The sequence below is a fragment of the Schistocerca serialis genome, chromosome 5 (assembly GCF_023864345.2).
Source record: "Schistocerca serialis cubense isolate TAMUIC-IGC-003099 chromosome 5, iqSchSeri2.2, whole genome shotgun sequence".
In the NCBI taxonomy this organism is placed as follows: Eukaryota; Metazoa; Arthropoda; class Insecta; order Orthoptera; family Acrididae; genus Schistocerca; species Schistocerca serialis.
In genome coordinates, this window is record NC_064642.1 from 268834053 (window position 1) to 268860110 (window position 26058).

The 26058-nt window shown below is 40.3% G+C and overlaps 1 protein-coding gene across 1 annotated transcript in view; it reads right to left on the reverse strand.

The window, feature by feature from the left end:
* Positions 1-13815, reverse strand: part of LOC126481895 (uncharacterized) — a gene marked incomplete at its 3' end in the record, with an annotated part of 74700 nt that extends 60885 nt beyond the window's left edge. Inside the window, exon 1 of the mRNA XM_050105854.1 lies at positions 13771-13815. The remainder of the gene's footprint in view (positions 1-13770) is intronic.
* Between the last annotated feature and the right edge of the window lie 12243 nt (positions 13816-26058).

Below are 26058 nucleotides of genomic sequence, written 5' to 3' on the forward strand. Positions count from 1 at the left end.
CTTCTATGAATTGTAATAAAACTGAGTGGATAGTATATATTTTGAATAGGAGCTCTTATTTGCACTGTACCGCTTTCTTGTTACAAGTAAAATAAAATTGAAACTAGTGCTTATATCTACCGTTTATGGAGAGTCGTTACATATGTAACCATATCTAGCCGTGGGAGTCATTTCGATCAACACAGTGGAGTATGTATTCTGTGGGATTACATCTGTTGCATATTATATCTAAGTAAAATGTTGAAGTAATACACGGATAAGGAATTAAAGATATTCTGATAGATAAACTCTCAATCATGTAAACAGACATATGCAATATCAGGCTGAAATGCCATACAAACTGAGTTTTTTGTGGATTTATTGAGATACTGTGAGAGGTAAATCAGCTGTTCAATTGCAGAACATCAAAGAAACGTGCAAACAACTAAATAATTCACAGTAAACATGAAGGTGGGGGTATAAGTAATGTACACATGCACACACACACACATGGCTATGGTGTGTGTGTATGTGTGTGTGTGTGTGTGTGTGTGTGTTTGTGTGTGAGTGTGTGTGTGTGTGTGTGTGTGTGTGTGTGTGTGTGTGTGTGTGTGTGTGTGTGCGTGCGTGTGCGTGCATGTGTGTGCATACGTGAGTGAGTGTGTGACTGTGTGCATGTACAGCAAATTTAATGATGTAGGGCGAAAACAGAGATGATGCTTTTATAAATGTTATCATTTTTGTCATTTAGAATGCACTCTGGTTTTTTTCAAGGAAGTCTGGTTCTTTGCGTTTATATTGTGTATGCAGGATGCTGACACTTGCGTTGTTAGCATGGTATTTCGTTTCATGCAGGTGGGTAGCTATTGATGATGTGTGGTATTTCCTTCTTTTTACTGCTGCCATGTGTTCCTTGAATCTAATCTCAAATGATCTACCTGTCTGGCTATGTATGAACTGTCACACTCCAAGATTCAATTTTGTATACACCCATATGATGCAAAGGATTTCTTATAGTGCTATTATGCCCCTTCCACTCATATTACTGAACTAATGGATCTGTTAGAAATCATATTCTTAAACAATTATTTCGAATTCAACAATGAACTCTACAATCAAACAGATGGCCTAGCAATGGAGTCATATCTTTCTGGGTAATTAGCCAAAATATTTATAAACAAAACAGAAGACAAAATTCTGATTTCCAACCATCACCCCCTCAAAAACATTATCGACTACTACATATATGCAGATGATGCCACCATTTTAATCAGTGGCACAAAAGATGATATCAATGAATTAAACCAATAGGGCAACAGCTCCCATGAAAATATAAGGTTCACGGTTGTGCACCAAGTAGATAACAGTATAAACTTTCTAGACATAGCAATCAGAATAATAAATAGAATTTTATTAGAAACCTACTACAACATGCACTGTTATTCACAACTCCTCCTCTCACAGCCCACAAAATGGCAGCGTTCCGGTAAATGGTAAACAGAGAAAATGAACTACCGCACTCTGAAGACGAATGTAAACAAGAAATTGAAATAATAATACAGCCATAGCAGATGGCTACAACACTCCAGAGTAGATGCCCTGAAACACTTTATGATGGAGAGCAAGCATAGCAGAAAAAAATATAAAATAAGATCTAATATACTGCACCATGTCTGGGCAGTATTTTATATCAGACTGCAAAGATCTTCAAACAAAAAGGCATAAACATATCTTACACCACCAACAACAAGATTTGGGAGAAGTTACCTCCTAACAGCAATACAAGAAACTCACTGAACCACATGGGTGTAAACAAAATTGAATATTTGGACTATGACAGTTTCTACATAGGCCAGACATGTAGATCATTTGAAGTTAGATTCAAGGAATGCATGCCAGCACTAAAAAACAAAATACCGCACATCGGTAATAGCCACCATGTGCATGAAAGAAAACGCCATACTAAAACACAAGTATCAGATTCTGCACGTTCAACATAAAAGCAAAAAACTAGACATCCTTGAAACACCTCACATATACAAACACCAAAGAAAACAACCTGAGCGTATTCCTAAATGCCAAAAATGACAACATTTACAACATTAACATCTCTGTTTTTAACATCAGCGTACATGATTAAATCAGCAATACACACATGCACACACACACACACACCCACACATGAACAGCTGACTTACCTAGCTCACAATAACTCAGTAAAGCCACCCGAAAAGCAAAACAACAGTTTTTACCTCATGTCAGCCTAATATTGCATATATTCATTACATTATTAAGAGCATACCTATCTGAACATCATTAAATCATTGATTCATTATCAGTTTATTACTTCAACGTTTATTGACATGTAACATCTAACAGATGTAAGTTTAACAAACACTGCTCTGGTCTAACCAACATTTTTCTCTCCTTTTGTCATCAATTTCATCGTCTATCTCTGAATACGAAACTTAAGTGATATTTATGTATAATTCTGCCACTGTTGGAAATGTAAATATTACACTTGACGTTTTCAACATATCACCTTATACAGAAATGAGTTCAAAGTTTAGGCTATATAAACTTGACGTCTATGCATTTGCTCAACCAAAGCTCTCCACAATACTTTAAGATTTACTCCGCAACAATGGCCTTGGTTTGCTGTATGTTCATTGTTCTTTGAAATAGTGTTTCTGTTTTTGCTATGTGCTCTTTGCATCTATCAATTTCTAAATACCATCTTTGTTTACAAAGTGCGACAGTTTATGTATGATGTATTACGTCAGAAAAAGGAGCCTGTGACAATTGGAGGTATACTATTATGGTTGTATTATTTGCGTCTTTACATTTACGTTCAGTTTCTAGTCAAAGACCTCCACAGAGCGAAGTTTTGAAAAAGTGTTTTGTATATCCACTAGACAGTGGCACAGATTACCCCAAGTCATAATACAACATACTCTCATGTCACAAAAATACAACTAAATCCACCTGATGATGGAGATTTAAACCTTTGTAACGCGTTGAGGAAATAAATTAAACAGTGACTGATAACTTTATAATTGTTCCATTCGATATCGATAACAGCCATAGTAAAGCGTAAACTAAAAAGTTGTTGTTGTTGTGGTCTTCAGTCCTGAGACTGGTTTGATGCAGCTCTCCATGCTACTCTATCCTGTGCAAGCTTCTTCATCTCCCAGTACCTACTGCAACCTACATCCTTCTGAATCTGCTTAGTGTATTCATCTCTTGGTCTCCCTCTACGATTTTTACCCTCCACGCTGCCCTCCAATACTAAACTGGTGATCCCTCGATGTCTCAGAACATGTCCTACCAACCGATCCCTTCTTCTAGTCAAGTTGTGCCACAAGCTCCTCTTCTGCCCAATTCTATTCAATACCTCTTCATTAGTTATGTGATCTACCCATCTAATCTTCAGCATTCTTCTGTAGCACCACATTTCGAAAGCTTCTATTCTCTTCTTGTCTAAACTATTTATCGTCCACGTTTCACTTCCCTACTTGGCTACACTCCATACAAATACTTTCAGAAACGACTTCCTGACATTTAAATCTATACTCGATGTTAACAAATTTTTCTTCTTCAGAAACGCTTTCCTTGCCATTGCCAGTCTACATTTTATATCCTCTCTACTTCGACCATCGTCAGTTATTTTGCTCCCCAATAACAAAACTCTTTTACTACTTTAAGTGTCTCATTTCCTAATCTAATTGCCTCAGCATCACCCGACTTAATTCGACTACATTCCATTATCCTCGTTTTGCTTTTGTTGATGTTCATCTTATACCCTCCTTTCAAGACACTGTCTATTCCGTTCAACTGCTCTTCCAAGTCCTTTGCTGTCTCTGACAGAATTACAATGTCATCGGCGAACCTCAAAGTTTTTATTTCTTCTCCTTGGATTTTAATACCTACTCCGAACTTTTCTTTTGTTTCCCTTATTGCTTGCTCAATATACAGATTGAATAACATCGGAGAGAAGCTACAACCCTGTCTCACTCCCTTCCCAACCACTGCTTCCCTTTCAAGCCCCTCGACTCCTATAACTGCCATCTGGTTTCTGTACAAACTGTAAATAGCCTTTCGCTCCCTGTATTTTACCCCTGCCACCTTCAGAATTTGAAAGAGAGTATTCCAATCAACATTGTCAAAAGCTTTCTCTAAGTCTACAAATGCTAGAAACGTAGGTTTGCCTTTCTTAATCTTTCTTCTAAGATAAGTCGTAGGGTCAGTATTACCTCACGTGTTCCAACATTTCTACGGAATCCAAACTGATCTTCTCCGAGGTTTTTCCATTCGTCTGTAAAGAATTCGCGTTAGTATTTTGCAGCTGTGACTTATTAAACTGATAGTTCGGTAATTTTCACATCTGTCAACACCTGCTTTCTTTGGGAGTGGAATTATTATATTCTTCTTGAAGTCTGAGGGTATTTCGCCTGTCTCATACATCTTGCTCACCAGTTCGCATTTAAAAAAATGTAGAGGAGTTATTGCTTAGATGTTGATACGGCACTAGTACAGATTTTTCATCACAGCATAAGCGGAAGATTTAAACTTCTTTATTGTAGTCGTAAAACAAAGGGTTTGCAGTATCTAGCTGTTATTTAGGACCTTATCTTCAGTCATAACACTGTGAGGTAATAAAGTAGGGACACGACCTTGCTCTCTGAAGATAATCTTGAAAAATACATGCGTCACTTTCATGGGATACAGCGACAGCTGCGTTTTAATGCACAGAACACAGCCGCAGATCGCGTATTATTTGATTATTTCGACCACGCTCACTCGTCAGGCGCGTGCAGGCGTAGACATTCATTGCCCTAATGGTAACATGTTACAAGTTAAAACCATTGCCCGACATAAACGTCAATGACGTGTTTTCGTGTTGGCGATAGAGCCGAGCAATGCTTTTTACTCGTAACGTGTTGCCGTTAGAGCATTGACCATCTGAGCATGCAAGCGCCTGCCGAACGAAAGCGGTCGAAATAATCAAATAACATCTGACCTCCGGTTGTGTTCTAAACATTAACTGAAGGTAGTTGTTACACAGTGAAACTGTTTATCTTGTAAATGGTTCAAATGGCTCTGAGCACTATGGGACTCAACTGCTGTGGTCATAAGTCCCCTAGAACTTAGAACTACTTAAACCTAACAAACCTAAAGACATCACACACATCCATGCCCGAGGCAGGATTCGAATCTGCGACCGTAGCGGTCGTGCGGTTCCAGACTGAAGCGCCTTTAACCGCGCGGCCACTCCGGCCGGCCTATCTTGTAAATTATATGCATAACACCCAAAAAAAACTCTAACATATCAAAGGTGCTGACCCTCTCCAGACAATATTTGATCTCTAAATTTTTCTTCTCATTGGAAGGGTTGAAAACATCTACAAAAAAAAAGTCAAATTCAGCGTTAGGGATGAGAGCAGCTATCAAGAAAATGTTCGGATGAGAAGTAATTTAAACGTAAGATGAAGATGGGAGGTGAGGGGAGGTGAGGGGAGAAAACAAAGGAAAATGGATGGATTATTGATGTCAGCTGCATTGGGACATTACGCGGAATCAGTGGCGACGAGTGAAAACGTGTGGCGGTTGGATTCGAACTGCATTTGCAGTCATGTCTTTGAAGGAAGCACTTGAAGTACGAATTCACGACATCCAGAAACATATGGCCTCAGTAAGCCAATATCGTTTATTTCTGAGAGGTGCATATGGGGCCTGAAGATGGCATAATGAATTGCCGAAACTAGTAGTGAAAATAAAATACCTCTTCAATTGCACGGCTGTTTGGTGAATTTCATTGTTAAATATTAGACCTGCCGCTGTCCCATGACCACAATGGATTAACAGAGACGGACTATCCTTTATGTTTAAGAAGAAGGAGGCAAACTGCGTATAGACCCTAGCCAGATAATCTTTAGTGTCCGTTGAGAGAAAGCAGCCACCAAAATGAAGACTAGCGCTGTAGCGCTTTAGTACCTAACTAGCAACGATCCTCTGGAGGAGCTCTTTCCACTACATCTTCGTAATGAGTATGGTGTGGACAACCCCGTCTGCCAGGCTCACAACAGCCGCATTCACAGAACTGAGGTAAATGTTCTCAGTTTGACAGACACTCGAGCATTTTACGGCACCCCGACTGGCTCGCTTTACTCATGCAATCTTAGTCGCAAAGAATATGTCTGAGACAGTAGATAAAAAGTAGCAGTCAACATTCCCGTAATTTAGCTTTCAGACTTAAGAGTAATTCTAAATAAAACTCAAATAACAAAGTAATTAAGGTGTGCTTAGTAGGTGAGAAATGCAGGACTCAATGAAAATACACGGACGGAAAATAAATCGCAATGCCAAGAAATAATCAATGTAGAGTCATGAAATTTTGGCAATACGATTGTCTGAAATTATTGGTATATCTGAACACTTCTTAAACAAGGAGATAATTCAGAGGCTTCCTTTACCAGGATACAGGTTGGCTGGCAGCTTTTCTAGGAGCTCTTGGCGGTGTGGGGGAGTAACCATGTATGTGAAAAACGGTATCCCATTTGAGTCAATTGATGTTTCGAAGTACTGCACTGAAAAGGTGTTTGAATGTTGTGTAGGTGTGGTTAAATTTAGTGGAGCTAAACTTCTTACTGTTGTTATTTATAGATCCCCAGACTCCGATTTCAGAACATTTTTGCTAAAGCTAGAGGAGGTTCTTGGTTCACTTTATAGGAAATACAAAAAGTTAGTTATATGTGGTGACTTCAATATAAATTGTATAAGTGATTGTGCAAGGAAAAGGATGCTGGTAGACCTCCTTAATTCATATAATCTTATGCAAACCGTATTCTTTCCAACGAGAGTGCAAGGGAACAGTAGAACAACCATAGACAATATTTTTGTTCATTCGTCATTACTAGAAGGGCATTCTGTTAGCAAAATGGTGAATGGCCTTTCAGATCATGATGCACAAATTTTAAGTCTAAAAGATTTTTGTGCTGCAACACAGATTAAATATAGTTACCAACTTTTTAGGAAAGCTGATCCAGTTGCTGTAGAGACTTTTGTAAACCTTATCAAGGAACAAGAGTGGCAAGATGTTTATAGTGCTGATACAGTAGACGATAAATATAATGCTTTCCTCAAGACTTTTCTCGTGCTCTTTGAAAGTTGCTTTCCGTTAGAACGTTCAAAACAGGGTACTAGCACAAACAGGCAGCCTGGGTGGCTGACTAAAGGTATAAGGATATCTTGTAGAACAGAGTGGCAATTATATCAAAACGTTAGAAACAGTCACAATCTAAATGCAGTAGCCCATTACAAACAGTATTGTAAGGTGCTTAAAAAAGTTATTAGGAAGGCAAAAAGTATGTGGTATGCAGACAGAATAGCTAAGTCTCAGGATAAAATTAAAACCATGTGGTCAATCGTAAAGGAAGTGGCTGGTCTGCAGAGACAGGTCGACGATATAGAATCAGTGCGTAGTGGGAATGTCCGTGTTACTGATAAGTCGCAAATATGTACAGTATTTAATAATCACTTTCTGAATGTAGCAGGTGAACTAAATAGAAACCTAGTCCCAACAGGGAATCATATAGCGCTCCTAGGAAAAAGTGTTCCGAGACTGTTACCTGAAATACTCCTCCATGATACTGACAAGAGGGAAATTGAGATAATAATTAAATCACTAAAGACCAAGAAGTCTCATGGATATGACGAGGTATCTAGCAGAATACTGAAGTATTGTTCCATGTATGTTAGCCCAGTACTTAGCCATATCTGTAACTTTTCCTTTAGGAGTGGTCGGTTTCCTGACCAATTAAAGTACTCGGTAGTGAAGCCACTTTATAAAAAGGGAGACAGGGATAATGTTGATAATTATAGACCTATTTCTATGCCATCGGTGTTTGCTAAAGTTATCGAGAGGGTTGTATATACAAGGTTGCTGCAGCATTTAAATTCACATAATTTGCTGTCAAATGTACAATTTGGTTTTAGAAATGGTTTAACAACTGAAAATGCTATAGTCTCTTTTCTCTGTGAGGTTTTGGACGGATTAAATAAACGATTGCGAACGTTAGGTGTTTTCTTTGATTTAACGAAGGCTTTTGACTGTGTTGACCACAAAATATTACTACAGAAGTTGGAACATTATGGAGTAAGGGGAGTAGCTTACAATTGGTTCGCCTCTTACTTTAAGAACAGAAAGCAGAAGGTAATTCTCCGCAACATTGAGAGTGGTAATGATGTTCAGTCCCAATGGGGCACTGTTAAATGGGGTGTTCCCCAAGGATCTGTGCTGGGGCCACTGCTGTTTCTTATTTATATAAATGATATGCCTTCTAGTATTACAGGTGATTCAAAAATATTTCTGTTTGCTGATGACACCAGCTTGGTAGTGAAGGATCTTGTGTGTAATATTGAAACATTATCAAATAATGTAGTTCATGAAATAAGTTCGTGGTTTGTGGAAAATAATTTGATGCTAAATCACAGTAAGACTCAGTTTTTACAGTTTCTAACTCACAATTCAACAAGAACTGATATTTTAATCAGACAGAATGGGCATGTTATAAGTGAAACGGAACAGTTCAAGTTCCTAGGCGTACAGATAGATAGTAAGCTGTTGTGGAAAGCCCATGTTCAGGATCTTGTTCAGAAACTAAATGCTGCTTTATTTACCATTAGAACAGTATCTGAAATAAGTGACATTTCAACACGAAAAGTAGTCTACTTCGCATATTTTCATACGCTTATGTCATATGGTATTATTTTTTTGGGTAATTCTTCTTATTCAAAAAGGGTATTTTTGGCTCAAAAACGGGCTGTTCGAACTATGTGTGGTGTAAGTTCGAGAACCTCTTGTCGACCCCTATTCAATAGTCTGGGAATTCTGACATTGCCCTCACAGTATATATTTTCTTTAATGTCGTTTGCTGTTAGCCATATTAGCTTATTCCCAAGAGTTAGCAGCTTTCACTCAGTTAATACTAGGCAGAAATCAAATCTGCATGTGGAATGCACTTCCTTGACTCTTGTGCAGAAAGGAGTGCAGTATTCTGCTGCATTCATTTTCAATAAGCTACCACAAGAACTCAAAAATCATAGCAGTAGCCCAAACACTTGTAAGTCTAAATTGAAGAGTTTCCTCATGGCTCACTCCATCTATTCGGTCGAGGAGCTCCTGGAAGAACTAAAAAATTAAGCAAATTCCAGTGTTACATTCTTGATTTTCTTTATTTAAACTAATGACGTGTCGCCTGAATATGTTTCTTATATTTCATTTTATCTGTTTCTACAATCGTGTTATAATTTCATGTATTGACTCGTTCCATGATCATGGAGACTTCTCCTTAATGTGGTCCTACGGAACAATAAATAAAATAAAATACAACCGGTGAGCCAAAACATTATGACCAGCACCCACCGTGATGTCGAATGCCTCCTGGTGGTGTTGCGGGCACGTCACGCCGTAAGGAAAGAATGTAAGCGGAAGAGAGACGAATGGACAGTCATTATAGTGAGGATACGGGCCGCAAATGCGGAAATACACTGGCATAAGCGGTTTTGACAAAGTCAAATTAATTAAAGAATAACGTCAGCTTTGGTAATAAATACAGCCACTTATTATGACAGCCACCAGCAGCTAATAGAGTATAGTAAGACAGAGTAAGTATATTCATGTCGCAGTTCGATGTAGCAGTCACATGGCGATCCAGCAACAGTAAAAAAGGTAAGGAACCGTTTTGGGTTATTGCAGGTAACGACTGAGGGCCACGACGACGATACATTCTATGTTTCGTCGAAATAATCAGCAAATCACTTTTAATAAGCAACATTTAAATTTGTATGTGACGCTGTGACTAGAAAGGGGAATCTCTCAAACGGAGAAGCTGGTCGGCTGTTGTCGTACTACTGTCGTGTGCTCCTAAGGAAAGAGGCTGAAGGATGGTAAAATGACGAGTAGGGCGTAAGGTACTGGACGACCACGTCTCATCACAAAAAATTAGAAGTCGGAGGATCCTCCACTGTGTAGTCCATGTAAGACGTGTATATTTCTATTGTCTATTGTCAAACGACAATTTATGAGAGATGTTTATATTTTATTAATAGGATTAAGTAGGAATAATTAATATTTGTCATTTTGGAAATAATTGTAGTAGCAGGGAATGTCTGCGACAAAGTATTGTTGGCGGGAGAGACTGCACATTGATATAATTTTAAAAAGGATGGGAGAGACCGCGTATGGATACATTTTAAGAAAAGAGCGTGAAAGACCACGCATTGATACATTTTGTAATGTTAACAGGGATTGTCTGCACCAGAAAGCATTGTTGGCGGGAGGGACTGCACTTTAGCTTTCGTAGTAAGTCAGTACTAAGCGAGATGTGAAGCGAGTCGGTAGTAGGTCTCAAGCAAGAGGTTGAGAGAAGCGGTGTGAATGCCAGCCACCAGCTATGATTTACAAGAGATTATAAACGAAGGTACAGAGACATCAGCTAACTATTATCATAAGAGGAAGTAATATTATTGAATTATTTTTTTGAGAAACTCAAGACTATTGAAGGTATGTTCGCGCAATGCTAGTTGTAAGATTATTGTAAAAAGCAAGTCCCATTTGAACGTTTGTAAAATCATTTCATTACCAACAGTAAATATTTGAAGAATCGTTTTCAGAATATAATTAATGTTTGCCAGCAATATCGCATTACTGATTATAATCCATCCCAAAAACCATGAACGTGAAACTTTGCAAGATTTTATTGTTGTCAAGAAAAATTTTAACTATGAATTACGTAACTTCAGTCAAATTAATTGAAAAAGAATAACGTCAGCTTTGCTATTAAAGAGTAACGTCAGCTTTAGTAATAAATACAGCCACTTATTATGACAGCCCACCAGCAGCTAATAGAGTATAGTAAAACAGAGTAAGTACATTCATGTCGCAGTTCGATGTAGCAGTCAGATGGCGATCCAGTAACAGTAAAAAAGGTAAGGAACCGTTTTGGGTTATTGCAGGTGACTGAGGGCCACGTCGACGACACATTCTATGTTTCGTCGAAATAATCAGCAAATCACTTTTAATAAGCAGCATTTAAATTTGTATGCGAAGATTGCACTTATTATTATTGAGAAAGAGAATTAATTTCAAAGGGAAGATTTCATTTGTTATTATTAAGCAAGAGATATAAATCCTAAGGGAAGGTTTCATAGGTTATTGTAGAAGGGAAGGTTGCGTAACAAAAGAGATATAGAGGAGACGGGAAGGTTTGATCCAGAATAAACAGCAATCTGTGGCAGATCTGGCAACAAGGGGCAACGTTGGTACAGGTACAAGTGTTTCGAGGCGTATCGTTCAAAGGCTATTGTTGAACATGGAGCTCTACATCACGCGAGCTCTACGTGCTCCTATATTCATACAAGACATCGTGAGCTATGACTGCAGTGGGCACAGCATCAATGACTTTTCACGGAGGATCAATAGAAACGTGTCGCCTGTCGAATGAATCGTATTTCTTGTCACACCAGGCCGATTGTTGGGTCCTTACACGCCGTCATCCAGGCGAATGGCTGTACGAAACATGCACCGAGCCGCAGATGCATGACGGTGAGGGCATAAATATGCTTTGGGTGCACTGAGTTGGGATTCCATGGTATCTGTGGTGGTAATCGAAGGCATCGTGACTGTGAACTACGTGAACGCTATTGCGGACAAACTGCATCATTTCATGCTTGAAGTCTACCCCTACGGCGATGACATCTTCCAGCAGGATAACTGACCATATTGCAAGGTCAGAATCGTGCTACATTGGTTTGAGGGGCATGGCAATGAACTCACATGGATATCTTGGCCAGCTAATGTGTGTGACCTATATCCATTAGGACACATATCGGGAGCCAGCTGCGTGCCCGTAAACCACCATCCCGTAACTTGCAGGAATTGCTTGTCCTAGCGTAGATATCTGGTGCCAAATACTTCTGGAATCCTGTCAAGGACTTGTAGAATCCAAGCCAAGCATAATCTCTGTTGTACTGCATTTGAAAGTGGAACAACACGCATTTAAACAGGTGATTATAATGTTTTGGCTCATCGGTGTATAGCTGGTGCACTAGCGCAACGCTTGGGCTAAGGAAAGCTCCTTCAAGAGAGGGCACTTGCAGCACGCGCAAGGAGAGTGTTGTAGTGAATGAAATTTTATCATGCTAAACTTCCCTAAAATGTTAAAATTAAAATCATGACAATTAAAACCAGATCATATTTAGCTGTGAACGAATTTAAAAGATCTCTACTTTCATTAAAATAACAGAAAAATGGCTCGATCTGCCGCACGATTATGGGATATGTCATTCTCCTGGCCTGTTAATGCTAGTATTACTTGTCTTTCTTCTTTGTTCCGATGTAAATATATTTCTACAGGTTTTATGTTCACAATTTTCAGTTATGTTGTATTTGAGAGTTATACACTTTTGACCATCTTCCTCCATCCCTCCACCACCACCATCTTTCTCCAACCCCCTTGCCTTCCCTTCCTCCACTCCCTTTCCTCTCCCCTTTCTTCCCCTTCCCCACCCCCTTCTCCGCACTAGTTCTTTTTGCTATTGTTTCTATTTGCACTATACACAGTTTTACGTGATTTGTTTTGACCACAATGAAATTTTATTAGATGGTAACTTATTATTTGTTGCCATTTTATTAATTTTAAATGTTAACACAGCTAAACATGATCTGGATTTTAATCTCATAATTTTAATGTTAACGTTTCAGGCATGTTTCCCTATCACACCCTCTCCTTGCACGTGCTGAAAGTGCCCTCTCTTGCCAGAAGCTTTCCTTGGCCGAAGCGTCGCGTACGTTACGCTAGTGCACTAGCAGTACTTCCTCCTGGCGAAACAGCTTTTACAAACATTGAAGCGATTTTAATAAACCTTCCATTTTGCAACCTGATTGGCTGTTTACGAGGGCTGTCCAGAAAGTAAGTTCCGATCGGCCGCGAAATGGACAGCACATGAAAATCCGATGAATCGTTGGACAGATGTATTGGGTAGTGTCTCTAGTATGACTGTCGATCGTATCAAGACGCTCTTTTCAGTTGTAAGCGCACTGTGAGCGAGTAAAGGTGCCTGGAACAACGATGTCTCCCGCCAAGTAGGAGGGCCCGCTGAGAGGCTTCGCCTTAATGAATGCAACCCACCTAACACAATTGCCACGCACTTCCTTCTTCATGGCAATTCTCAGCTTCACTCTGCAGGGGCAGTGAAGACGCTCCTGCAGCCTTTTCGATGGGAAGGGTTCGATAACCCACAACACAGCCCTAATTGGCTCATCCAGAGTATCATCTCTGTTCACGTGAAACGCTGGATCCGAAGACAGCACTTGGGTGTTGGGTACGCGCTATAGACAAGCGTAGAGAATTATCGGAAAGCACAGGCGGCTACCTTCTGTGACGATGGTGTTGGAAATTTCGTATAACGCTCCAACAAATGTCTAAGTCGGAGCGGCGACTATGTAGAGAAGTATCTGGAAAGTGTAGCTAACTCTTGCAAATAAAATGTTTCTGATTATCACTGTGGTTTCCATTTAGCGACCGATCGGAACTTACTTTCTGGACAACCCTCGTATTATTTCTACAAGAAGATTTCATCCTACAACTGTTGCTCCGGCCATGCGCAAAATTTTAAAACCATATCAATTTGCTGTAATTTTAGAAGTACATCTGAACAAAGTTCTGCTGCTCTTTCCTATTTCGTTATTTAAGAAAGTGTTGCTAATCGTTCGTGTATGCCTGTGCTTACTGTCACGTCGTACTGCCCTTGAAACTGGTCTGCGAAGATGACGACTCCCGGACACAGAGCCAGCGTGGAGACAGCAGAAGCCAGCTGCTGCCACTCTCGAGGTGCCCCAGGGACAGCCAGTCTCGCTGTCCACACCACTGACGACAAACTCAGCGATACAGCAACGTGCAGCAGCACTGGAGACCCTTGGCCGCATCTGAGACACACTGTTAGGACACGGTCGCCAAATGAAGTGTCAGATCGCAGAATGGATAGGAAGGCATGTACGAATAAGCAAATAGACGAATCTAGAGGAAAAAATGGTATCTGATTCTCAAAAATTGAAAATACATTGCTGGCTGCGAATTTTAAAATTTTCTGTGCAAACCGAGAGTTCGAAGAAATTTCAGGATTGTAGTCGGTCGTCGTCAACTACCCTCCACGATATTTCGACTGGGCACCTGCCACGTCATCAGTGAGCCACGAAGACCTCTTCTGTTGCGCATTATACCGCGCGCTATGAGTATATCCCTCATACAACAAAATCAAGTTGACAGATGGAGCACAATACCCGGCGGCAGCGCCCTCCCTGGTGCAAATGCATAACTCAGTTGTCCTCTGCATTACCGCTCGGCGCGGCCGCCACCGCACTCTTTCGTCCTCGATTTGATAAAATAGTGGTTGCGACAGGATTCCAGGCAGTATCCAGTTGGCAGATGCTGTCACGCTTCATCGGAGTTTCTGCCATTCGTATTTCCACGGATTCTTTAATAATGATGTTCCAAAATTATTGTTTTATCATTCTCTATTGAATGTCCAGTGGGGATGCAATGTTCGGCAATAGCAGACTTGCTTGGTTTCAAGATTCGAATTCAGCTTTGCTTTTCCGTGCAGCGTTCTTCCACGGTGAGCGCGTGGTCTGGTCCATATAAGCCGCATCACACTGGTGAGGTATTTTGTAAATTCCAACCTTCCGCAATAATAAATTGCCCTTCATCGATCCAGCAGGTCGGAAATTTCAAATCCTGGGTAGAAAACCACTTTTACCTAAAAATTACTGAGAATTCTCTTTATTGTAAACCAAATATTGCGAATTACGAGAAGAAAAGCTAGAGATCTTTCTGGCGTTTTCCGCTCTTTACTATTTCCTTCTACTTGGTCTTGAATGCCAGTGTCCAGTTAATTTGCCGGGTAGAATATGCATTTTCTCCCAAATAGTCATTAGGTGAGCGCGTTCTTTAGACAAAATGGCTGCTCTGTGTACAAGTGTTTTAAGCACACACACAGTTTTCGACAGGTGTTGACAACTCGATGATTATAAATACAAGCTGGTATGTGTGAGCTTACGATAAGATGAATGCCAAGAGAGTCGTCACTCTTCCGTGTAACGAAAACAGTTGAGCAGACGAATAAGCTCCATTACTTTAATTTTTCCTTGAGGCCACACTATGAACGCATAGCTTGTTTCAGGACCACTTATTCAAGCGTTCACAGTCTGCTCAACATTTTCACGGTTAAAAATGTATTTGAGGAAAGATTGGGTCAAAACAAAGCAGTTACGTCCACCAGAAACTTAATACCATACACAGCCCAATAATGTGCGAGAGGGACATCTGTAAAAAGAGATACTACATCAAAGCTGACTAAATGGTCCGACCTACTTAGACTATTGATGAAATAAGTCGAGTTTAGCGCTGATAACCTCGCCGTTGAGCGCCCGTAAGCAGCAGATACCGAATTTAGTACATGATATGCCCACCAATGGTCTCAGCAAGAAATGAAGTTGTTTTGTTAAGTCGTATGTGACTGCTCGGATGTTGCTTACTATCAGCCTTTCTTTATAAAATTTAGGAAAGCCATACAGTCATAATGGTACACAAACATGTGGCCTTAATCTCTTGATGGTCCCTTGAGGAAGCGAGGAAGAATTCAGAAGTGCAGAAGTCTTGTGCTACACATATTCTGTAGGATCGTAATCAGTCTCCTATAGGTCGAATCGCCTAGTAGACCATACATCTTATCAACCTACACACAATTACGAAACATTGAAGCTGGATTACCTTTATCGGCTCTTAATACCACTACTTTAGGATCCTCTAAGAAAGAGTGCAGCCCTTTCTGGGTAAATCTTTCAAACGAGCACGTTTCCTTTCTTATTTCTTCTGTAGCATCCAAAGAAAGGGGTCACGTGGCTTCCTCAACATCAGTTACAAAACTTATTAGAGATGGTGCTCTTTGGCTAGGTGCAAAATTCACTCCTTTACCTAATATAGGTAGCGTAGCGTCATCCATTTTCTCCGAGAAGTTGACAAGATGCGATTATCCCCTATGGTGACGACTGCTGTGGCAACGGACGATAAAATTCTGACATCTGCCGAGAACTTGCATCTTCATGAATCCAGTCAAACTTGGCCCATGTCATTCCATCAACACAGTCCCGTGGTGCAGGCGAGAGATGTGCTGCAGTTTTGAGATGTAGGTGGAATAATTCTTCTGAAATGGCTCTAAGCTCCGTTTCTTACTTACAAAATACCTTGCCACTGTGATATAGCTTATATGGGCTGTCCGCACGTGCACAGTTGAGCAACGCTGTTCCGAAGATTAAGGTTGCACTCGTATTTTGCAACCAAGCAAGCCAGCCATTTGCAAACATTACATGTCCCCGTACGTTCAATGGAAAAAGTTAAAACAATAATTTTGGCCACATAACATCTTTCTGAAACACCATTATTAAAGAATGTCTGGAAATAAGTACGGTGGAAAGTTTGATGAAGGGCTTAACAGCTGGATAGTGCCTTGAATCATCTCCGTGAGTTGCTCAAATCGAAAACGACCGAGTGCGCCGGCGGTCGCAGCGATCCTCGAAACTGACAGCTGAGTTCCGCGTCTGCACCAGGTAGGGCGTTGTCCAGGGCAGTGTGACACGTGCATCAACTTGAATTTGACATATGCGCGGAATACTCGGTCCGCTGTGTATTGCGGAACGGAGGATGTTCGACAGGTTTCGATGGTTCACCGGAAGATGAGAGGCAGGTGCCCAGTCGAAGTGTCGTGGAGTTGTCTGAGGATAACCAGTTGCAAACCCGAAATTTCTTCGAGTACAATTGTTGTAAGTGTTACCCAAGGAAGGATAGCAGGTAACTAAATTTTACTTACTATGCATATAAAGTACAATAGGAGGAATACATTATTGAATTTGTATGTGATATGCAGGTATATAGGGTGCAGACTTAATACACGCAGGTGCCACTTCTTATAGCAACAGTGGTTGTAACATAGCTGGAAATTTTGTCGAACTACATTTGCAGGAATGATACAGGCACATTATTCCAAACTGCTTCAGCTGTGTATCAGACTTCATTAATTTTACAGGCCCTGCGGTGAGGGGCGGGGGGGGGGGGGCGTGTCAGTCTCTCAGCAACTAAGACCGGATGTTTTCAGTGGTGGCGCATCTGGTGAACGTCCTGACCAGGGATGAGTAAAACAATTTCACGATCTCTGTTGGTCAGAACAGCACGAAAAACAAACAGTCTTGCTTATTTTCTTGACACACGTTAGCCTGCTTCAGAGATAGGGGACAACAATCAGCCTTAACACCTCAAATGTCATTCCTATTGTAGCGTTATCTACCTAGTGGAATCGCATACCATCACGCCAGATATGGTCCATGTGACGATGACGAATACAATTTGGCAATCCTCGGAGATTCCACACACGGATATGTCCTTGTTGCCGGCGCACCATTCTTTGCAACCACATCAAAGGATGCCACGATGCTCGTTTCTTGACTCAGGGAACATGATGTGTGTGTTTTGAATCCTGCAGGCTTGAGCAAATAGTCGCTCGAAACCGTTGTGGCCTTTGTGTTATTGAACCGCGTGAAACCGTTTAATTTTTATTTAATTTATTTATTTTAATTTATTTTATTTATTAACTTATTACCGGCCGGGGTGACCGAGCGGTTCTAGGCGCTACAGCCTGGAACCGCGCGACCGCTACGGTTGCAGGTTCGAATCCTGCCTCGGCCATGGATGTGTGTGATGTCCTTAGGTTACTTAGGTTTAAGTAGTTCTGAGTTCTAGGGCACTGGTGACCTTAGAAGTTAACTCCCATAGTGCTCAGAGCCATTTTAACCATATTAAGTTATTTTTATTATTTAATTTATTAATTAAGCAAGTCGGCAGACCGTTGGCAATACTTGCATACATGAGACACAGACATCTTATAATTAATAGCATATTCATCAACACGACTTGCATTCTGCTTTAGTAACATCAACAGCGGGTACTGGACCATAAACACATTGTCAAGAAGGGACAGTCGCAGGATCCAGACAAACGCGAGCAGAAATATTTTGGAACCATTAATTGCAACGGCCCTAGGTCATAAACCTGCTGCTGTCGAACTCCGACATGTGCTGGTGCATGTTTCTCCTAGACGTAACAAGAACTTCTCAAAAACAACAAATGAAAATCTGATGTCTAAATAAGAAATCTACTGGGTAATCTTCCCTTATATACAGAATGTATAAAGCATTGCTCTTATCTACTTTGTGTGGTTGCGCTGAAGTGCTAATCGTTTGCATGACTAAACTTGTAGTACACTTCATGCCATATGACATTTATTTTATGCCGCCTCACCATGTTGCAACTTTAATTGGCAGCAGTGTAGACGCAAACGCATATGCAGATGTAGACACGTTGCGCACTGTTTCAGGCCTTCCTAGAGAATTTCAATTAGGTGGGCAGCAGTGTAGACGTAACCGCATTTGCTGCTGTAGACACTGTTCCAGGCGTTCCCAAAGAATTTCAGTGAGGGTTACAACTAGATGCTTTATGGGCCAATTGATGTTTGTTGCATATCGTCTTCATTGCGTTGCAGTTTTAATGGCCAGCAGTGTGTCCAGCAGCTTACTGTTTGTTATTTTCAGGTGTTTCCCTTTGTCTATGATGGCACTGTCTCATTTTAACTCAATAACTACTCTGCAGTAAAAGTTAACAGCTCGTACAGGTGTTATTAAATATTCTCGAGTTTTCATCGGCATTTATTCGCTCGATGACAGTGACATATCTAGAAAAATACGTTTTCCACCCGACAAACTACGAATTACCCTTGTCATGTGTTTGATACTGTCTGTTACATGTGAACGTAAAGGTTCATTTGTTCTGGGCCACTGGTAACTTGGAGCAAATGCCAATTCGTAAAGAAACAACCAAAGCTTCCACCAAGATTTTCCTAATTTGCTGTGAATGGGCTATTGGTGATACTTTTTCTTGTGTTGACTCAAGAGCGGTCCGGATAGCTGAGCATAAGTTACAGACGCAATATTCTTACAGATTGTGCCACGTGTGCTCTCATACCCTTAGGACAGGGTTGCGTGGACCAATCCTGTGACTGGCACGAGCTTAAATACACCGCCACTACTCACTGCTATTGCATCCTTGCTTTATGTCTGCTGCCTACTCCAAGGATGTACTGGTACATGAGTAAATTTGATTTACTTTCATTCCAATTGATCCGCAGTGAGGAGATCCTCCAGGATGTAGAACATGTCAGAAAAACAATAATACACGACAAATTTTTATAACTGAAACAAATAAGCTAATGTACCTTCCACAGGTCCCAAGTGGAATGATCGTTATTTTATTAATGAACACGATATGAAAGAATCATTTTTCAAACACTAATGCAATGAATTTAAATAAAAAAAGTTTATTTTATTTATAAGGTAATAAACATATAATAGAACTACTATAATACTTATTTACAATGAACACATTACTGCACTGAAATGGTGCAGAAGTTAGACTGTACTTACACACACAGACTTATTTACAATGAACACATTACTGCACTGAAATTGTCCAGAAGTTATATTGTACTTACACACACACACACACACACAAATCAGTTGGTTCTACTGAGAAATTCATCAATGGAGTAGAAGGAGTTGGCCACCAATAAATCCTTTAGGATTCCCTTAAACTGAATTTCATTGGCTGTTAAGCTTTTTATGCCTGCTGGCAAGTTACTGAAAATGTGTGTTCCTGAATAATTCACACCTTTTTGTACAAGAGTAAGTGACTTTAAATCCTCGTGAAGATTATTCTTATTTCTAGTATTGATTCCATGACCTGAGCTGTTGGTTTGAAAAAGTGATATATTTTTAATGACAAATTTCATTAAGGAATAAATATATTGGGAAGCAGTAGTTAGTATCCCTAGTTCCCTAAACAGGCTTCTGCAGGATGTTCTTGAGTTCACATCACATATAACTCTTACTGCTCGTTTTTGTGCCCAGAAAACCTTTGCTTGGCTTGATGAATTACCCCAAAAAATAATCCCATATGACATGTTGTGGTTGTTGTTGTGGTCTTCAGTCCTGAGACTGATTTGATGCAGCTCTCCATGCTACTCTATCCTGTGCAAGCTTCTTCATCTCCCAGTACCTACTGCAACCTACATCCTTCTGAATCTGCTTAGTGTATTCATCTCTTGGTCTCCCTCTACGATTTTTACCCTCCACGTTGCCCTCCAATGCTAAATTTGTGATCCCTTGATGTCTCAAAACATGTCCTACCAACCGATCCCTTCTTCTAGTCAAGTTGTGCCACAAACTTCTCTTCTCCCCAATCCTATTCAATACCTCCTCATTAGTTATGTGATCTACCCACCTTATCTTCAGCATTCTTCTGTAGCACCACATTTCGAAAGCTTCTATTCTCTTCTTGTCCATACTAGTTATCGTCCATGTATCACTTCCATACATGGCTACACTCCATACAAATACTTTCAGAAACGACTTCCTGACACTTAAATCTACGAGGTGCGGCTAGAAAAAAACCGGACTGATGCTGGAAAAAACATTTATTTACAATTTCATGTTATCTCCTTCAATGTACTCTCCTCCTCGGTCTCTACACCGCTCCATACGAATTTTCCACTGTTCATAGCAATGCTGCAGATCATTTTCGGTAAGTCCATACATTACTTCCGTCGCTTTTTCTTTTACTGCTTCAACAGTCTCAAATCTAGTTCCTTTCAAAGCTGACTTGACTTTAGGGAAAAGAAAAAAGTCACAGGGGGCGAAATCAGGTGAGTAGGGTGGATGATCTAAGATGGGAATGTTGTGTTTTGCCAAAAACATCTTCACTGACAACGCACTGTGAGCTGGGGCATTGTCTTGGTGAAGGATCCATGACTTTTTTCTCCACAAATCGTTCCGTTTTCTCCGTACTCGCTCACGTAGTGTAGCCAGGACGCTAATGTAGTAATGCTGATTCACTGTTTGTCCCTCTGGTACCCAATCAATGTGCACAATCCCTTTGATGTCAAAAAAAACAATCATCATTGCCTTGAATTTCGATTTTGACATTCGTGCTTTTTTTTGTCGTGGAGAACCAGGAGTTTTCCAATGCATCGATTGGCGTTTAGTTTCGGGATCGTAAGTAAAAAACCACGATTCATCGCAAGTAATAACATTTTGTAAGAAGGTGGGATCATTTTCAATGTTTTCCAGTATGTCAGAACAAATCATTCTTCGGCGTTCCTTCTGTTCAATTGTGAGACGCTTTGGAACCATTTTTGAACACACTTTGTTCATGTTGAAACTTTCAGGAAGAATCTGCCTAACACTTTCCTTGTCAACTCCTGTTAACTTAGACACTGCTCTGATTGTTAAACGGCGATCTTGTCGAACAAGTTTACCGATTTTTTCAATGTTTGCATCAGTTTTTGCTGACAATGGTCTGCCAGTGCGAGTGTCATCACTGGTGTCTTCGCGGCCATCTTTAAATCGTTTAAACCACTCAAACACTTGTGTTCGCGATAAACAATCATCGCCGTACACCTTTTGTAACATTACAAACGTTTCACTTGCAGATTTTCCTAGTTTGAAACAAAATTTGATGTTAACACGCTGTTCTTTCTGTACACTCAACATTTTCCGCCGCACAGACAAAACGTCAACTACTTAAAACAGACGCCACGGGCAGACTGAGTGCAGGAGGCAGATGAAACTCGAGCTGTAGGCGGAGTGAGAGTCACGAGACAGGCCACGCGACTTTCAGCCTTATTGCATTCGTTTTATTGTTTCACCAGTACTAGTCCGGTTTTTTTCTAGCCACACCTCGTGTACTCGATGTTAACAAATTTCTCTTCTTCAGAAACGATTTCCTTGCCATTGCCAGTCTACATTTTATATCCTCTCTACTTCGACCATCATCAGTTATTTTACTCCCTAAATAGCAAAACTCCTTTACTACTTTAAGTGTCTCATTTCCTAATCTAATTCCCTCAGCATCACCCGAATTAATTTGACTACATTCCATTATCCTCGTTTTGCTTTTGTTTATGTTCATCTTATATCCTCCTTTCAGGACACCGTCCATTCCGTTCAACCGATCTTCCAAGTCCTTTGCTGTCTCTGACAGAATTACAATTTCATCGGCGAACCTCAAAGTTTTTACTTCTTTTCCATGAATTTTAATACCTACTCCGAATTTTTCTTTTGTTTCCTTTACTGCTTGCTCAATATACAGATTGAATAACATCGGGGAGAGGCTACAACCCTGTCTCACTCCTTTCCCAACCACTGCTTCCCTTTCATGTCCCTCGACTCTTACAACTGCCGTCTGGTTTCTGTACAAATTGTAAATAGTCTTTCGCTCCCTGTATTTTACCCCTGCCACCTTCAGAATTTGAAAGAGAGTATTCCAGTTAACATTGTCAAAAGCTTTCTCTAAGTCTACAAATGTTAGAAATGTAGGTTTGCCTTTTCTTAATCCTTCTTCTAAGATAACTTTACGAGTTAGTATTGCCTCACGTGTTCCAACATTTCTACGGAATCCAAACTGATCTTCCCCGAGGCCCGCTTCTACCAGTTTTTCCATTCGTCTGTAAAGAATTCGTGTTAGTATTTTGCAGCTGTGACTTATTAAACTGATAGTTTGGTAATTTTCACATCTGTCAACACCTGCTTTCTTTGGGATTGGAATTATTATATTCTTCTTGAAGTCTGAGGGTATTTCGCCTGTCTCATACATCTTGCTCACCAGATGGTAGAGTTTTGTCATGACTGGCTCTCCCAAGGCCATCAGTAGTTCTAATGGAATGTTGTCTACTCCCGGGGCCTTGTTTCGACTCAGGTCTTTCAGTGCTCTGTCAAACTCTTCACGCAGTATCTTATCTCCCATTTCGTCTTCATCTACATCCTCTTCCATTTCCATAATATTGTCCTCAAGTACATCGCCCTTGTATAAACCCTCTATATACTCCTTCCACCTTTCTGCCTTCCCTTCTTTGCTTAGAACTGGGTTTCCATCTGAGCTCTTGATATTCATACAAGTGGTTCTCTTCTCTCCAAAGGTCTCTTTAATTTTCCTGTAGGCAATATCTATCTTACCCCTAGTGAGACAAGCCTCTACATCCTTACATTTGTCCTCTAGCCATCCCCGCTTAGCCATTTTGCATTTCCTGTTGATCTCATTTTTGAGACGCTTGTATTCCTTTTTGCCTGCTTCATTTACTGCATTTTTATATTTTCTCCTTTCATCAATTAAATTCAATATTTCTTCTGTTACCCAAGGATTTCTATTAGCCCTCGTCTTTTTACCTACTTGATCCTCTGCTGCCTTCACTAATTCATCCCTCAGAGCTACCCATTCTTCTTCTACTGTATTTCTTTCCCCCATTCCTGTCAATTGTTCCCTTATGCTCTCTCTGAAACTCCGTACAACCTCTGGTTTAGTCAGTTTATCCAGGTCCCATCTCCTTAAATTCCCACCTTTTTGCAGTTTCTTCAGTTTCAATCTGCAGTTCATAACCAATAGATTTTGGTCAAAATCCACATCTGCCCTGGAAATGTCTTACAATTTAAAACCTGGTTCCTAAATCTCTGTCTCACCATTATATAATCTATCTGATACCTTTTAGTATCTCCAGGATTCTTCCAGGTATAAAACCTTCTTTTATGATTCTTGAACCAAGTGTTAGCTATGATTAAGTTATGCTCTGTGCAAAATTCTACAAGGCGGCTTCCTCTTTCACTTCTTAGCCCCAATCCATATTCACCTACTATGTTTCCTTCTCTCCCTTTTCCTACTGACGAATTCCAGTCACCCATGACCATTAAATTTTCGTCTCCCTTCACTACCTGAATAATTTCTTTTATCTCGTCATACATGTCATCTATTTCTTCATCATCTGCAGAGCTAGTTGGCATATAAACTTGTTACTGATGCAAGGTAATTGATATACACAAGAAAACGTAAGGGCTCTAAAATGGAACCTTGTGGAACCCCACATGTAATTAGTTCCCAGTTGCATGATGCCTGATAGCTTAATACATGTCTCTTTTCTAATAATACCCTTTGTTTCCTGCCAGAGATATAAGATTTGAACCATTTTGCAGCATTTCCTGTTACACTATAATATCCTAATTTACTTAAAAGGATATTGTGATTTACACAGTCAATTGCCTTTGACAGATCACAAAATATACCAGTTGCCTGAAATTTTTTGTCTAATGAATTAAGCACATTTTCACTGTAAGTGTAAATAGCCTTCTCAATATTAGAACCCTTTAGAAATCCAAACTGCGACTTTGACAGTATGTTATTTGAGATAAAATTGTTATAAAGCCGATTTTTCATTGCTTTTTGTAAAATTTTTGAGAATGCTGGCAAAAGTGAAATTGGACGGAAATTTGATGCTATTTCTTTATTCCCCCCCTTCCCCCCCCCCCCTGAACCTTGCCGTTGGTGGGGAGGCTTGCGTGCCTCAGCAATACAGATGGCCGTACCGTAGGTGCAACCACAACGGAGGGGTATCTGTTGAGAAGCCAAACAAACGTGTGGTTCCTGAAGGGGGTCAGCAGCCTTTTCAGTAGTTGCAGGGGCAATAGTTTGGATGGTTGACTGATCTGGCCTTGCAACACTAACCAAAACGGCCTTGCTGTGCTGGTACTGCGAACGGCTGAAAACAAGGGGAAACTACAGCCTCAATTTTTCCGGAGGTCATAGAAAATTACTGTATGGTTAAATGATGATGGCGTCCTCTTGGGTAAAATATTCTGGAGGTAAAATAGTCCCCCATTCGGATCTCCGGGCGGTGACTACTCAAGAGGACGTCGTTATCACGAGAAAGAAAACTGGCGTTCTACGAATTGGAGCATGGAATGTCAGATCCCTTAATCGGGCAGGTAGGTTAGAAACTTTAAAAAGGGAAATGGATAGGTTAAAGTTAGATATAGTGGGAATTAGTGATGTTCGGTGGCAGGAGGAACAAGACTTTTGGTAAGGTGAATACAGGGTTATAAATACAAAATCAAATAAGGGTAATACAGGAGTAGGTTTAATAATGAATAAAAAAATAGGAGTGCGGGTAAACTACTACAAACTACATGATAGACACAAAGCTCATGCCTACTACAGTAGTACAAGTTTATATGCCAACTGGCTCTGCAGATGATGAAGAAATTGATGAAATTTATGATGAGATAAAAGAAATTATTCAGGTTGTGAAGGGAGTCTAAAATTTAATAGTCATAGGTGACTGGAATTCGAGAGTATGAAAAGGGAGAGAAGGAAACATAGTAGGTGAGTATGGATTGGGGGTAAGAAATGAAAGAGGAAGCCGCCTGGTAGAATTTTGCACAGAGCATAACTTAATCATAGCTAACATTTGGTACAAGAATCATAAAAGAAGGTTGTATACATGGAAGAATCCTGGAGATGCTAGAAGGTATCAGATAGATTATATAATGGTAAGACAGAGATTTAGGAACCAGGTTTTAAATTGTAAGACACTTCCAGTGGCAGATATGGACTCTGACAACAATCGATTGGTTATGAACTGTAGATTAAAACTGAAGAAACTGCAAAAAGGTGGGAATTTAAGGAGATGGGCCCTGCATACACTGAAAGAACCAGAGGTTGTACAGAGTTTCAGGGAGAGCATAAGGGAACAATTGATAGGAATGAGGGAAAGAAATACAGTAGAAGAAGAATGGGTAGCTCTGAGGGATGAATTAGTGAAGGCAGCAGAGGATCAAGTAGGTAAAAAGACGAGGGCTAATAGAAATCCTTGGGTAACAGAAGAAATATTGAATTTAATTGATGAAAGGATGGTCTATACAAGGGCAATGTACTTGAGGACAATATTAAGGAAATGGAAGAGGTTGTAGATGAAGATGAAATGGGAGATACAATACTGCGTGAAGAGTTTGACAGAGCTCTGAAAGACCTGAGTCGAAACAGGATGCCGGGAGTAGACAACATTTCATTAGAACTACTGACGGCCTTGGGCGAG